Here is a 13451-nt window from a genome sequence, read left to right on the forward strand (position 1 = left end):
CACGGCTTTCTATTCAAAGGAGGGCAAAATAAATTCCCTGAGTTCGATTTTTTGCAGCACAGAGAGGACTGCTGTCATGAGGCCGGTTAGCTCAGTTGGTTAGAGCGTGGTGCTAATAACGCCAAGGTCGTGGGTTCGAGCCCCGTATGGGTCAGGTTCTTTTCTCCTCTCTTACCAAAGCTGTTAGGTTCCTTTCCGTGGTGAGATGGGTTGTCATGCAACGCTGCCACATAGTGCCGACAGACAAGAGTGTTGCGGGAGAAGAGAAAAGTGTTTGAAGATTTAAGAGTGTCTTAGGTGGAGCCAAAATCAAGTGTCACAAATGCAAGTGGCAGGATTTCCAATGTTTCATATGGTAAAAATAAGCAGAAGTTATCTGCCGGTCATGGCACAGTCTGCCATGCTTTTGTCAGATACTGTAAAGTGGTGTCGAACTGGAGCCTCACCATTTGCATATTTGAGCAATCCCGCACTGAGCGTAAAAAGATGAGTCAAAGTAACGTCTAATCGGATTCGTTTCCTTAGAGCTGGTTCAGAGTTTGCTCAAGAGTTTACACAGTGGGCATTGATTCGTCGAATATACGTATATTCACGGCGAAAATACGGCTATACGTATATATACGTCGCCTCGACGTATAATCAACGTCGAATTGCAACCGTAAAATCGACGACATTAATAAACGCATATATAACGTCGAAAACACATCTAACACAGTGCCTGAGGCTTTTTACTGTACGTATCGTGTGTGCCGCAACTAGGAGTATACGGCTCTCTGCACAGTGTACGAAGTAAATTATTTTCGCAGTAATTAATTTACACGTGTATAATAAATATAGTAAATATAATAAATTAATTACTGCGAAAATAATTTTCTTCGTAAATCCTGCAATCCAGATGATTGGGGCATTGGTGCATGGCTACAGTCTGTGCTAGGAACATGGAGAGGGTCTCTGGTTCAATACATATTTGTGGGTCTGGTATTATTCGTTATGATCATATCGTTAATATCCTGTTTGAAAAACATGTGGACTAAAGCTGCTGCTTCTGTGCTAATTGTACGCCCTGAAGGGATCATGAAGGTCAAAAAATGATTTCATGGGAAAGGTTCTCTTATCTAGTGGCAGAACCTGATGGGTAGAACAATATAGTTTTAAGGGGGGTTACCCTTGGGAGTGATTCCCCTAGATGCAAATGATTATTGTGGTTTGTTTGTTCATAATAAGATGTTTTGCAGGAACGGAACAAAGAGAAATTTTACAACTTCAGCTAGAATTGTTCTGCAAAACGTCACAGCTGAGGCAGGGGAACAATGTGTAGATTTTTCTAAGAGTTATTACCCAGTTGTTGACCAATCTGTTGACCAAAGTTGACCAAAAAAGCCTAAGATTATGCTGGGCTCCAGCCCACAGGGATTTACCTGTGCTGTAAGAACTAATGAGTGAATAAGGAGACTGGATTCTGGTGAAAGACTTCAGGAAAAAGAAATGGTGTTCACTCAGGTGGAGGGGGCTGTACCAGGTGCTGCTGACCACTGCCACTGCTGTGAAGGTCACAGAAATGGTGCCCTGGATTCATGCTTCCCACTGTAAAAAGGTCACAAACGAACTGAGCAAAGCGCAGGAGTGATGTCTCCACAAGGACAGATGGGGATAACCTGCTTGGGACTGATGTGCACAGCCTTTTTCCTTTTTATGTAGAAGCCTGTCACCACCCCAAAAGAGGAAGAATCTAAACACGAAGCCTCTTTGTATACAAACTGGCTGAATGAAACTGATAATGAGGGGGACATGAGTAATTTGTGGTATAAATTTATAAATCATACTGTAAAGTTAAAGAAATTTAATGCATCTTGTTATATATGTGCTTTAATGCCTCATTCTACAGCCTCACCCATGCGACTTTTTATGAAATGTACTCTTTTATTAATATCACGTTAGAAGGCTTAGACGCTATCAAACAAGAATTAAGGGGAGTTCGATTAATGGCACTTCAGAACAGGTTCGTGCTGGACCTTCAAAATGCAGCATCTGGAGGAGTCTATGCTTTAGTAGGAGACTCCTGTTGTACATATATTCCAGCTAATGACGATGATTATGGAAATCTTACGCTCGCTATTCAGCATTTGAAAGAACTAAAAGACAAGGTGAATAAAGAGAGAGGCATAAAAGATACACCGGCTTTTCTCTCCTGGTTAGAATCACAGTTTGGGCCAGGGGGAATGTTTTTCTTTTAAGTTACTAACACCGATTATAGGGGCTGTGATACTTGTCTTCCTGTTTTTATGTTGCTGTATGACATGTATTATTCCAATGCTTCGAAATATGGAAATATGGTACCTAGGGGGATAAACTGTTCATCCTTCCAGTCTGGAGAATTGGCAGCTGTCTGACGTCAGTAAGTGATCCTTAAAAAATTAATAGTTCCATGACAGTGTGCATCACCAGAAAATCAATTTCAATGCATTAAAACTCTTGTTATCCTTCTGATCATTGAAGTGTCATTGCCCCAGCACTGTATACTCTTACTTTTGACGCCTGTCTGAAGTTGGATCCATTTCTAAGAATGGTGACTCACATATCCTCATGCTCAACTTTGGCTCAACCACACAAACTATGAAGTTAATCATCTGCTTTTGCTCCAAGATTTATGTTACTAGGCTCTCTCCTGGGGATCCTCGTGTTCAAACATTGCCCTTATTGTGGATGATCCATGACAGAATTCAGGGAATTCAGAATTCTGATACCTCAGCTCAGATTCTGACTGGGCAGACTGTCATTGCCTGGTGTGAATGTGTGCATATCTGTTTTTGTGCATGTTCTGTGGCCTGTTGTACAGTACATCACAAATGAAAGGGAAATGGAAAACTAAAATAAGACTCAAGTGTTTTATCTTTCATTAACAGTGTTTCATTAGTATCTGTGCTAGATCCTGTCATCCACTGCTTACCACGACAGGCTCTAACTCAGGATAGCAGCTAATACATTTAACAATCTCACTGCACAATGTTGTATATTCAAGGGCTGATCTTCTGTACTTTTTCTTTCACTTTTCATTTCCTAGAAACTCAGTCCTGCCAGGAATAATCTGAGAACAAAATCAATCTGAGTGAAAATCTAAGCAGAGGAAGATTGTTTTACAGAGTCAACAAGGTCTAATTCAAGGTCATCAGCACTAACAACATTCTCTCTGGAGACAGGCGATAAGAAAATTGAAAGTGTGTATTGTTACACAACAGCAGAGACTATGAGTTATGCTATCATGAGAGTGGTGATGGATTTTTTTCATTGCTTAGTTTTGCAGGTTCTGTACATTTGAACATTCAAAGTGACTAAAGTAAAGGAGTTTTCCCTTTTTACCACATAATTCCCAAAGATCAACACTAATAGAAAGCCTAATTCCAGCCAAGATTCAATTACTGTCTCTCAGGCATCCCAGCAGTGGATTTCATGACTTCAGACAGCCATCTTTATCAGTGGAGAACTCAATGCTCTGAGGTTTACTGGCAGAGTCTCACACTGGGTAATATGTTGGTAAATAATGTCCTATGGAATTCTACTATTGATAAATTCTACTATGGAACTGCGATGTGTCCTGAAAAAATCTTCTATGATAGTGGTACAGTCCATCACACCCCACCTACAGCCTTTAAAAGAGAAAAAAATATTCTGATATTATGGTGGAAAAAGAGCCCTGGAATCTTTGTAGAAGGACAAAAGACGGAAAGAACGGGCAGTGTAACCATGGCGAAGAGAAGGGAAATATTGGAGAGAGCTTTTTTCATACACTTTTTATCATTGTTTTTCCAGCCCAACAATGATCAACAAATATGGGCAGGCGTCCTGTGCCAAATCCAATCTACCTTTCTTCCAAGCATACAGGAATGTCAGTGAATTAAATATTGACATATGAAAATACCCAAAAATATGCAATCACACATATGCAGTTTGAGCAAACATAAGACAATACCCAAGTACCACAAACTACCAGGCATCATTAGCAGTTCAGGTGGGGAGCTGTGTCAGCATGCGTAGGCTGCAAAGGAACAAGTAATAGGTCTATTCCATGCTTAAAAGAGAAGAAAGAAAACACAACATTTCAGCCGTGGAGCCCTCACACCTGAAGAAGGCTCCACGGCCGAAACGTTGTGTTTTCTTTCTTCTCTTTTCATCTAGTGTCATTAGCCAGTTCCTGTCAAAATAAAATAGAAATGGATAACATTCTAGAGAGAGTTTGAAATACCAAGGTACAATTTAAACCATATTTCTTCCACTACAACCACAATATTTTGGAGAGATCGCTGAGCCTAACTGTTCTGGCATGCCCGTTAGCCTCCGTCCTGCTTCAGCAATGAATGCAACGGGGCACATTCTGAGGGAGATGCGGTCAATCAGGTTGCAGGAAAACCACGCTATGCTTTTTTTTGAGATCCTGAAAAGGACAGAGGGGCCATGTATATGTGTGCAGCTGGATATGTAATTGCAGGTGGCGTAGCAAATTCTGCTGAAGCCCCACTGCCTGGTGTGGACGGTAGCTGTGCATGTTGCAGCAGAATTGTGCATGTGAGATCAAGGGGGCATGTCATGTGTTTGAGCACTTCACTCCCTTCCGGAAGCACGTGATTCCCTGAGTCCAAAAAATTTGTAAGTTCTTTGGATGACCTGTGGATCGATCTTTCACGATGAAGAATTCCTTAAGAAGAATAGATCTCGGCCCACCATCCCAATGCCTCCATCTCAAAACAGCAACCTCCCACTGCCCTTAGTCTGCAAGGCAGTCCTTTCAAGTGCGATGATGACGCCGGGACCTTCGTTGCCTATTGTACGAGCTGAACTTTTGTGCTCATCAATTCAACGCTCTTTCCATCAACTCATCTTCTCTTTTGACGCTTCGTGTTTTGTGCTCCTTTGACTATCGGCATATCGGGTGACTGCAAACACTGAAGTTCTTGCTTACGGAGTGTGGAATAGTGTTTTCAAGTGATCGCTGTTCTGTCATGTTGACGCCGAGTGAATCTTTCTTTGGCAACATGGGCAGGCTGACAGCAGCGCGAGCGAAAGTAATGGCAAATTTCTTGACTTATTTCTGAATGTGAATGTTCTTTAGAAAAGGGATGCGGCGTTGCTTCTCCCCCGTGTAAAGGTCACGCATTCCAGACGTGGTTATGAGCGAACAGTTGCCGCAAGTGTTTGAAAAGAGCAAGAGAGGAAGCAGCCCTGCCCCGTGTGAGGATCAAACTCAGGACCTTCAGATGATGAGACTGACGCGCTACCAACCACGCCAACGAGGCCACCTGCAGTACACAGCCGGAAAGTTTGCCTCATGGATTTCAGTCGCCCGTTCCCTAATCTTTAGACGCCCTCTGCTGGATGTTGCATTTGCCTTTTGAGCTCACCGATACTTTTTTGGTCTGTTTCTGTTGCGAGTCTGTTTTTCAGATCTCACCTAGCACAAGTCTCTCTGGCTGAAGTGGCCTCTCTGCTTCAGCATCGTGCCCTCACTCAGCCATTAAAAACGTCACTCGGACTTCTGACATGCTGACATGAAATGTCAAGAGAGAGTGGCGGAGACGCTTAAGGCAGAGAGAAGATGAAGAGGGGGCGTGGCTGCGAAATGATTGACAGCTGCATGACGCTCTCCATGCAAGGCGTGACCACAGGCTAAAGGACACCTTTCGGCACATCAAGCTCTAAGCACACACCTGGAGGACGTGGGAAATGATCCCGCTACCTCTCGCATGCAAAGCGAGCGCTGTACCATGCAAGCTAACCCCCCTCCCTGGTGCTCATGCCTCGGTGTCGCCTAGTGCCGCTTGTTCCCCTCTTACCGGGTGCAGTTCACTGCCCTTCGTCTGCAAGGCAGTCGTGTAATTGCGGCTTTCTTGACTTATTGATGAAGGTCTGACTGGACGAGCGAATGACGCCTCTCCCCCGTCCTCAAGCTGGCTGACAGAATAAAATGGAAAGTGCTGCCGTGGCTCATTGGTTTAGGGGTATGATTCTCGCTTAGGGTGTGGGAGGTCCTGGGTTCAACTCGTGGATGAGCCCTTGTGTGTTCTTTTTGTCCTCGTCCACAAGACTGGGAACTGATATCCACATCACCTTGCAGCATCTGCTTATGGCAAACGATGGAATGTGACTAATGACTGAACGAGCCTGGTGAATACTCATCACGTGGCACAATGAGAGCGTGCAGTCAGCTGTCCAAGGCAGCAACCTCATTGCTCGTTCAAAAGAACATGTACTGAAAACTCATCACCACTATGTCGTAAATGAGCACCGCGATCGCTTGTTGTCATGCGTCCTTACTTGGGAAATGCAGAAGCAAAAACTGCCCTCTCTCAGCCACCGAAACGTGTGCGGCTCGCCTTGCACTCTCTGCGCCTCGCATATTTATGGAGCTGTCTGCTCTTCTTTCTGTTGAAGTACGCAAGTTACGGGGCGTACTGCAGACTATGATGTGCTCAATGACAGCTTTCAAGATTTGAAAACTATGAGCTTGATGGCTCAAGTCGAACGAATGTGGTTGTTACGCAATTGATGATCAAACGCACGTATTCTAACGATTCGTGAGAGTATGTTCTAAAGGTCCCTGGCTCGATCCCGGGTTTCGGCATTTTGTTTCATCGCGCCCTTTGTTCCTCTCTCCAGCGCCCTCTGCCTAAAGTGACGCGTCCCTTTCTCAGCCCGAAACGCAAGCGAGAAACCAGCAGCAGTCCCTACAGGTTTCTGTAGTGTAGCGGCTATCACGTTCGCCTAACACGTGAAAGGTCCCCGGTTCGAGACTGGGTGCAAACAGCCTCTTCTTGCACGCTCCTGCACTTCACAGAGGTCTTGAACCACCAGTCATTTGTTCCCAACGTATTTCCGGTGCCTTCATGCACTCTTGTACCAAACGCACGTTTTTTCTGTACCTGGAGCCGATCATTTGCAATTGGGCTATCCCGACAGACCAAGACGAGCTCTGTCGGCTCAAAAGCAGCGCAACACCTGCGAGAACAACAGTGAGCCCAAGATCTAACCAAGAATCGACTCCAGAAACAGGGCTTGGCGCATTGTTCCATACTCCGACCACTCTTGGTGTAAACAGGTCCCTCCTGGTCTCTGCATGAAATGCACTTTCCTGCGTTTGCTTTGGTGTAACTGGCTTCCCATGCATGGGCGAATGTGAAGAAGATCCTTAGTAAGTCATTGAAGAAACCCGAGAAGAGGTCGGAGTGGCCTCTGTCGTTCATCAACGATCCAGTCAGGCAGTACTCCTCTGTAAAGCGCCGTTCGTTCACATCGATTGGCTTTTCTTTGCCTTCATTCATGCAAGTAGTAAAAGCAGACGCCCCTATTCTGCCGTGACCCGGATTTGAACCGGGGTTGTTGCGGCCACAACGCAAAGTACTGACCACTATACGATCACGTCGAGTTACCGATACACGCGTGGCAGGGCGGAAAAGGCTGTGCTCTCTTCGTGTGACATAATTCGGGAAAGTCCTGACGTTGCATTTCAACTGAGCCCCAGTATACATCGACCCTTCGACACTCTGAGTGACAACTCTCTTGCGTGTTTTCTCATATTTATGTAGTTTGCTTGCATGATGCCCGGAACAGCAGGGTTGTGCACTCCCATATGGTCTAGCGGTTAGGATTCCTGGTTTTCACCCAGGCGGCCCGGGTTCGAGTCCCGGTATGGGAACGTGTCAATTTTGCCTCCTGCTTTCCAAAAGATCAGCACTGTGTACGAAGGAGCCACATTAAAACTACTCAACGTGCAAAACGTGCGAGAAGAGGGGGCGCTTGTTTCCAGCCGAAACTTCTCGCGTGTGAGACGAGCTGACCATCGCTGCAGGAGGTGGGAGGGTCACTCTGGTAGACAGGGCTGACCTTCGGCAATAGGATTTATACTCTCCAAGATGATATTTGCACTTTCTGGAGAGGCGATTTTCTCCACTTCAGTAGCCCGATTTCGTCGATTGCGTGGAGAGGGCTGTAGAATGTGGCGCCGTCTTTCCTGCTCCGTCCATGACAGGCGTGCTGGTCTCTGGAGAGAGAGCACGGTCCATCAGCGCACCCCAATAAAGGCACTGGAAGCAGCTGAATCGCATTGGCGAAGCTCAGCGCTGGGCCGCTGGGCACATCTGACCACAGTTTCCGTAGTGTAGTGGTTATCACGTTCGCCTCACACGCGAAAGATCCCCGGATCGAAACCGGGCGGAAACAGACCAGACTTCTTCTGTCGCCACGCACAAAAGAGGATTGGGGATTCGCCTAGTGCTGTGATCGAACAGACCCACTCACCTCTTAGTGTGGCGGGATCTGCACAGTGCATGTCGCAGCGCATCCTGCTTTCACTTCAATGCGCGTCCTGATGTACCCCGGTCTCCCGCGTGACAGGTGGGGACAGGTGACAGGTCCTATACTAACGAGGAAGACATCGCTCTCTCCGACCCCCGGCATCGTGTCCCGACCCACCGTGCTGGAAGCCGACTCGTGCTGTGATTCCTTTACGGAGCAGAAATGACAACCGAGGAGCCGAGAGATCATTTCAGCATTTCGCGTCTGAACGGAAAACACAAACGACCAACTCGGAATGACTTGCTTTGGACGCTTTTCAAAGCGTTCTTTGTGCACGATAAACTGCGCCGCCTAGCAGATACAAATGGGTTGTACAACTTTGAAGTAGCAAATGGAAGAGGGCTAAGCCTCCTCTCTTTTAGCCCAGGTTCGGTCTGTCTCCCAGAATCACCAGGGCGCACGCACACACACACACCCGTGCCGTTGAAGTACTCTGCTTCATTTCTGAGGGCAACTCAACATTCACTCCTACCCCGAGTGCAGAAAAGACAGCGTCTGCAGCAACAGCAGCTCAGGTCTCTGCACAGGAGCTAAGCTGCCCCCATCTCCTCTGCTCTGCGGCTCCTACGGAGTGGAGTCCTGCCTGGAGCCGTGTTTGCAGGCGGCGGCTCCCCGCACCCTGTCTGTGCGTCGTGTCCAAGAGCTCCTGGGAGGAAGAGAGAGCCCTCCGACTCGGGGGCTTTTCCACGGTCTGTGTGAGGAGGGGCGGGTGTGTCCAGCACCTTATCGAGCGGAAGCCTGGGGCGGCGGAGAGCTGTGATCGTGCAGACCTTGAGGTGTCACCTCTTTGTCTGCTTTCCCGCCCTCCCTCCGCCCAAGCTCTGCTCCAAAGTAGCCCGGCAACCCCTCACACCTGCACGTGTCACAACCTAAGGTGTGGTCATGAGACACCCATGGGGTGTTGTTCTGTTCTTGCTAATTGTTTCCTGCCCGTCGCAGGCAGGAGTCCATGCGAGGAAGATGCGCTGGACAGAGCTCAGAGGGCGCACCTGGGTGGCTTTCCTTCTGAGTGACGTTCCTGCAACACTCTCCCGCTACTCTTGGTGCGCTCATGCCGCAACACAGGAAGGCTGGAGCAGGTGGCTGTGGGCTCTGTGCACCGCCGAAATAGCTCAGCTGGGAGAGCGTTAGACTGAAGATCTAAAGATCCCGGGTTTTGGTGTTTTGTTTCATCGCGCCCTTTGTTCCTCTCTCCAGCGCCCCCTGCCTAAAGTGACGCGTCCCTTTCTCAGCCCGAAACGCAAGCGAGACACCAGCAGCAGTCCCTGCAGGTTTCCGTGGTGTAGCGGCTATCACGTTCGCCTAACACGCGAAAGGTCCCCGGTTCGAGACCGGGCGGAAACAGCCTCGTTTTGCACGCTCCTGTACTTCACAGAGGTATTGAGCGACCGGTCATTCGTTCCCAATGTATTTCCGGTGCCTTCATGCACTCTTGTACCAAACGCACGTTCCTTCTGTATGCGGAGCCGATCATTTGCAATTGGGCTGTGCCGACAGATCAGGACGAGCTCTGTCGGCTCAAAAGCAGCGCAGGACCTGCAAGAACAACAGAAAGATTAGCATCCAGCGGGGGCTTCTTAGTGAGCCCAAGATCTCATCAAGAATCGGCTCCAGCAACAGGGCTGGGCGCATTGTTCCATTCTCCGACCACTCTCGGTGTAAACAGGTCCCTCCTGGTCTCTGCTTGAATTGCACTTTCCTGCGTTTGCTTTGGTGTAACTGGCTTCCCCTGCATGGGCGAATGTGAAGAAGATCCTTAGTAAGTCATTGAAGAAACCCGAGAAGAGGTCGGAGTGGTCTCTGTCGTTCATCAACGATCCAGTCAGGCAGTACTCCTCTGTAAAGCGCCGTTCGTTCACATCAATTGGCTTTTTTTTGCCTTCATTCGTGCAAGTAGTAAAAGCAGACGCCCCTATTCTGCCGTGACCCGGATTCGAACCGGGGTTGTTGCGGCCACAACGCAAAGTACTGACCACTATACGATCACGGCGAGTTACCGATACACACGTGGCAGGGCGGAAAAGGCTGTGCTCTCTTCGTGTGACATAATTCGGGAAAGTCCTGACGTTGCATTTCAACTGAGCCCCAGTATACATCGACCCTTCGACACTCTGAGTGACAACTCTCTTGCGTGTTTTCTCATATTTATGTAGTTTGCTTGCATGATGCCCGGAACAGCAGGGTTGTGCACTCCCATATGGTCTAGCGGTTAGGATTCCTGGTTTTCACCCAGGCGGCCCGGTTTCGACTCCCGGTATGGGAACGTGTCAATTTTGCCTCCTGCTTTCCAAAAGATCAGCACTGTGTACGAAGGAGCCGCATTAAAACTACTCAACGTGCAAAACGTGCGAGAAGAGGGGGCGCTTGTTTCCAGCCGAAACTTCTCGCGTGTGAGACGAGCTGACCATCGCTGCAGGAGGTGGGAGGGTCACTCTGGTAGACAGGGCTGACCTTCGGCAATAGGATTTATACTCTCCAAGATGATATTTGCACTTTCTGGAGAGGCGATTTTCTCCACTTCAGTAGCCCGATTTCGTCGATTGCGTGGAGAGGGCTGTAGAATGTGGCGCCGTCTTTCCTGCTCTGTCCATGACAGGCGTGCTGGTCTCTGGAGAGAGAGCACGGTCCATCAGCGCACCCCAATAAAGGCACTGGAACCAGCTGAATCGCATTGGCGAAGCTCAGCGCTGGGCCGCTGGGCACATCTGACCACAGTTTCCGTAGTGTAGTGGTTATCACGTTCGCCTCACACGCGAAAGATCCCCGGATCGAAACCGGGCGGAAACAGACCAGACTTCTTCTGTCGCCACGCACAAAAGGGGATTGGGGATTCGCCTAGTGCTGTGATCGAACAGACCCACTCACCTCTTAGTGTGGTGGGATCTGCACAGTGCATGTCGCAGCGCATCCTGCTTTCACTTCAATGCGCGTCCTGATGTACCCCGGTCTCCCGCATGACAGGTGGGGACAGGTGACAGGTCCACGTGACAGGTCCTATACTAACGAGGAAGACATCGCTCTCTCCGACCCCCGGCATCGTGTCCCGACCCACCGTGCTGGAAGCCGACTCGTGCTGTGATTCCTTTACGGAACAGAAATGACAACCGAGGAGCCGAGAGATCATTTCAGCATTTCACGTCTGAACGGAAAACACAAACGACCAACTCGGAATGATTTGCCTTTGATGCTTATCAAAGCGTTCTTTGTGCATCGAACAGACCCACTCACCTCTTAGTGTGGCGGGATCTGCACAGTGCATGTCGCAGCGCTCCCTGCTTTCACTTCAATGTGCTTCCTGATGTCGAGTCGTGTGCCGTGCGGAGGCTCTGAAAGCGAGAGCAATGAAAAGGTTCACGACGCTGTGTTAGAAAACAGAGAAGTGAAAGGCAGTCCTTTCTCTAAGGAGGTAAAAGAAAAGCTACTCCCCGTCGGGGAATCGAACCCCAGTCTCCCACGTGACAGGCGGGGATACTTGCCACTATACTAACGAGGAAGACATCACACGCTCCGACCCCCGGCATCGTGTCCCGACCCAGCGTGCTGGAAGGCGACGCGTGCTGTGATTCCTTTACGGAGCAGAAATGACAACCGAGGAGCCGAGAGATCATTTCAGCATTTCGCGTCTGAACGGAAAACACAAACGACCAACTCGGAATGACTTGCTTTGGACGCTTTTCAAAGCGTTCTTTGTGCACGACAACTGCGCCGCCTAGCAGATACAAATGGAAGAGGGCTAAGCCTCCTCTCTTTTAGCCCAGGTTCGATCTGTCTCCCAGAATCACCAAGGCGCACGCACACACACACACCCGTGCCGTTGAAGTACTCTGCTTCATTTCTAAGGGCAACTCAACATTCACTCCTACCCCGAGTGCAGAAAAGACAGCGTCTGCAGCAACAGCAGCTCAGGTCTCTGCACAGGAGCTAAGCTGCCCCCATCTCCTCTGCTCTGCGGCTCCTACGGAGTGGAGTCCTGCCTGGAGCCGTGTTTGCAGGCGGCGGCTCCCCGCACCCTGTCTGTGCGTCGTGTCCAAGAGCTCCTGGGAGGAAGAGAGAGCCCTCCGACTCGGGGGCTTTTCCACGGTCTGTGTGAGGAGGGGCGGGTGTGTCCAGCAGCTTATCGAGCGGAAGCCTGGGGCGGCGGAGAGCTGTGATCGTGCAGACCTTAAGGTGTCACCTCTTTGTCTGCTTTCCCGCCCTCCCTCCGCCCAAGCTCTGCTCCAAAGTAGCCCCGGCAACCCCTCACACCTGCACGTGTCACAACCTAAGGTGTGGTCATGAGACACCCATGGGGTGTTGTTCTGTTCTTGCTAATTGTTTCCTGCCCGTCGCAGGCAGGAGTCCATGCAAGGAAGATGCGCTGGACAGAGCTCAGAGGGCGCACCTGGGTGGCTTTCCTTCTGAGTGACGTTCCTGCAACACTCTCCCGCTACTCTTGGTGCGCTCATGCCGCAACACAGGAAGGCTGGAGCAGGTGGCTGTGGGCTCTGTGCACCGCCGAAATAGCTCAGCTGGGAGAGCGTTAGACTGAAGATCTAAAGATCCCGGGTTTCGGTGTTTTGTTTCATCGCGCCCTTTGTTCCTCTCTCCAGCGCCCCCTGCCTAAAGTGACGCGTCCCTTTCTCAGCCCGAAACGCAAGCGAGACACCAGCAGCAGTCCCTGCAGGTTTCCGTGGTGTAGCGGCTATCACGTTCGCCTAACACGCGAAAGGTCCCCGGTTCGAGACCGGGCGGAAACAGCCTCGTTTTGCACGCTCCTGTACTTCACAGAGGTATTGAGCGACCGGTCATTTGTTCCCAATGTATTTCCGCTGCCTTCATGCACTCTTGTACCAAACGCACGTTCCTTCTGTATGCGGAGCCGATCATTTGCAATTGGGCTGTGCCGACAGATCAGGACGAGCTCTGTCGGCTCAAAAGCAGCGCAGGACCTGCAAGAACAACAGAAAGATTAGCATCCAGCGGGGGCTTTTTAGTGAGCCCAAGATCTCATCAAGAATCGGCTCCAGCAACAGGGCTGGGCGCATTGTTCCATTCTCCGACCACTCTCGGTGTAAACAAGTCCCTCCTGGTCTCTGCTTGAATTGCACTTTCCTGCGTTTGCTTTGGTG

The 13451-nt window shown here is 49.4% G+C and overlaps 7 non-coding genes across 7 annotated transcripts; 5 read left to right on the forward strand and 2 right to left on the reverse strand.

Annotated features, from left to right (window-relative positions):
- The first annotated feature begins 80 nt into the window (after positions 1-80).
- Positions 81-154, forward strand: trnai-aau (transfer RNA isoleucine (anticodon AAU)). The gene has a single exon. It is a non-coding gene; the product is annotated as a tRNA-Ile (tRNA).
- A 5061-nt stretch (positions 155-5215) lies between these two features.
- On the reverse strand, positions 5216-5288 carry trnam-cau (transfer RNA methionine (anticodon CAU)). The gene has a single exon. It is a non-coding gene; the product is annotated as a tRNA-Met (tRNA).
- A 2324-nt stretch (positions 5289-7612) lies between these two features.
- Positions 7613-7684, forward strand: trnae-uuc (transfer RNA glutamic acid (anticodon UUC)). The gene has a single exon. It is a non-coding gene; the product is annotated as a tRNA-Glu (tRNA).
- A 1930-nt stretch (positions 7685-9614) lies between these two features.
- trnav-aac (transfer RNA valine (anticodon AAC)) lies at positions 9615-9687 on the forward strand. The gene has a single exon. It is a non-coding gene; the product is annotated as a tRNA-Val (tRNA).
- Positions 9688-10261: 574 nt separating this feature from the next.
- On the reverse strand, positions 10262-10333 carry trnah-gug (transfer RNA histidin (anticodon GUG)). Its single transcript has one exon. It is a non-coding gene; the product is annotated as a tRNA-His (tRNA).
- Positions 10334-10534: 201 nt separating this feature from the next.
- Positions 10535-10606, forward strand: trnae-uuc (transfer RNA glutamic acid (anticodon UUC)). The gene has a single exon. It is a non-coding gene; the product is annotated as a tRNA-Glu (tRNA).
- Positions 10607-13006: 2400 nt separating this feature from the next.
- trnav-aac (transfer RNA valine (anticodon AAC)) lies at positions 13007-13079 on the forward strand. Its single transcript has one exon. It is a non-coding gene; the product is annotated as a tRNA-Val (tRNA).
- The last annotated feature ends 372 nt before the right edge of the window (positions 13080-13451 follow it).

The sequence above is a fragment of the Lepisosteus platostomus genome, unplaced genomic scaffold (assembly GCF_059453375.1).
Source record: "Lepisosteus platostomus isolate fLepPlt1 unplaced genomic scaffold, fLepPlt1.hap1 Scaffold_30_H1, whole genome shotgun sequence".
NCBI lineage: Eukaryota > Metazoa > Chordata > Actinopteri > Semionotiformes > Lepisosteidae > Lepisosteus > Lepisosteus platostomus.